The sequence below is a fragment of the Myotis davidii genome, unplaced genomic scaffold (genome assembly GCF_000327345.1).
Source record: "Myotis davidii unplaced genomic scaffold, ASM32734v1 scaffold392, whole genome shotgun sequence".
In the NCBI taxonomy this organism is placed as follows: domain Eukaryota; kingdom Metazoa; phylum Chordata; class Mammalia; order Chiroptera; family Vespertilionidae; genus Myotis; species Myotis davidii.
In genome coordinates this window covers 1917216-1918892 of record NW_006284244.1, presented here as the reverse complement: position 1 = coordinate 1918892, position 1677 = coordinate 1917216, and the positions used below count along the sequence as shown (strand labels likewise).

Genomic DNA, 1677 nt, shown 5'->3' with positions numbered 1-1677 from the left:
GGTGAGAAATAAAATTTGTAGTTTAGTTGGCAACATTTTATCCTATTAATCTACCAGAGGCCCAATTCCTGTGCTGGGGGGCGGTTAGGGGGGTGCGGTTAGGGGGGCTGCCCCTCAGCCTGGCCTGTGCCCTCTCACAGCCCGGGAGCCCTAGGGGGATGTCCAACTGACGGCTTAGGCTTGGGAAGCGGGCCTAAGCTGGCAGTGTTGGACATCCCTAGCGCTGCCCCAGATGTGGAAGAGGCTCCCCCCACCACCACTGCCCGCACCATCCATGGCTCAGGCCCATTCCCACCCCATTGGCCACCTTCTAATTAATTTCCTTTCAATGTGCACGAATCCATGCACTGGGTCACTCGTGTAGATATAAAGAGCAGAAATTTTACAGAGTTTAGGAAAGACTGAATCAAATGATAGGAGTAAAGTATGCAGAATTATACTAGGCACAAGACAGCAATATACAGGGAGTAGAGAGAGTATCCGTTCAGATCATGCATCCTTGGCTAGAACAATATCTGTAGAGAGCATTGAACTAAAGACACTACCCTGGTAACAAAAATAATTTGTTTAGAATGACAAGTTCTGAGTTTGAATATATTTCTCTTGCTATATAGTAATTCATGTGTCTCTACATGACAATATAAAAGAATACATACTGGTATATTTGACTAACAATAGCCAGCTTCCATCACTCATCAGATGCTGATGAACACATTTAAACAGTGTAGTTGGTCAGAATTGTCTTTCCTTAAGATACTGATATTTCCCTTCTATGAGTCTTCTCCTGATCCCACAAATAAAAACTAACACTTGGAATGAGTTTTCAGCAGTGTGGACAAGGGATGACTTCTGTCTAGGTGCTTTGTGGCTGAGTTGCATAAAGAGTGTATCTGATATTGACTGAATTAAATCCCAGGCACTCTTGCAAGTATTCCACCTGTATTATTTCATGTATACACCCAGCAAAGCGTTAAGGTGGTCACTCTTATTATCTCCCCCTTTTTTCTTTTCAGACGAGGAAACTGGGGCATAGACATGTTAACTTTTACGACTTCACAGGGGCATAGGGAAGGGGCGCCAAGATTCAAACCTGCAGTGAGACTCCGGAGTCTGCAAACGTCACCGTCGTGCTATTCTGTCCCATTCATCCGTACACTATTCTGTCAGCCGAGTCACAGGCTTCATGTTCTATTTGTGGCAAAACGAAGAATACGCTTTGGCTCACGCAGCAGGTGCGGATGGAGGCCCTCGTTCCACTGGCTCAAGGCTCTGGGCGCCCGAGTGGGAGCGGGACGGGTCCTGTCTCCTAGGCAACAACGGAAGCCCAGGCGGCCGAGGCGCACACCTCTCCCAGGACCCAGAGGGCTGACGTCATTTCCTCCGTCTGGACGGTTGCCCCAGCGACGCGTGGGGCCCTTAGAAGGTGTCGGGTACCCGAGAGACCTGGCAGTAGGGAAGTCACTTCCTTCCGGAGACGCTGTTTCCTAGCAACCGCCAGCCACCTCCGTTTTTAGCCCCGCCCCCTCGCTCATTCCAGTTCCCCGTCAAGGAGGTGCCCGGCCCAGGCCTGGGGGAGAGGCTCTTCCCCGAGTCCAGTCGCTCCGTCCTCGGGGTCACGGAGAGCCCTCGGCAGGAGTGGGTACAGAACGTGGGACTTGGGAGTGGGGGGTCGCGGAG

General features: G+C 50.7%; 1 protein-coding gene and 1 long non-coding RNA gene across 3 annotated transcripts in view; one reads left to right on the top strand and one right to left on the bottom strand.

Annotated features, from left to right (window-relative positions):
- Nucleotides 1–1333, bottom strand: part of LOC107184257 — a 90135-nt gene extending 88802 nt beyond the window's left edge. The window contains exon 1 of the long non-coding RNA XR_001515085.1: nucleotides 1091–1333. This is a non-coding gene — a long non-coding RNA (uncharacterized LOC107184257). The remainder of the gene's footprint in view (nucleotides 1–1090) is intronic.
- A 179-nt stretch (nucleotides 1334–1512) lies between these two features.
- The window catches only part of MAP9 (microtubule associated protein 9), a 25391-nt gene continuing 25226 nt past the window's right edge, over nucleotides 1513–1677 (top strand). The window contains exon 1 of one of the 2 annotated variants that reach the window (XM_015568576.1): nucleotides 1513–1635. The gene's annotated coding sequence lies outside the window, so the exon portion shown is untranslated. Of the gene's footprint in view, nucleotides 1640–1677 lie in introns of both variants that reach the window. The other variant, XM_006754273.2, reaches the window with a different exon arrangement.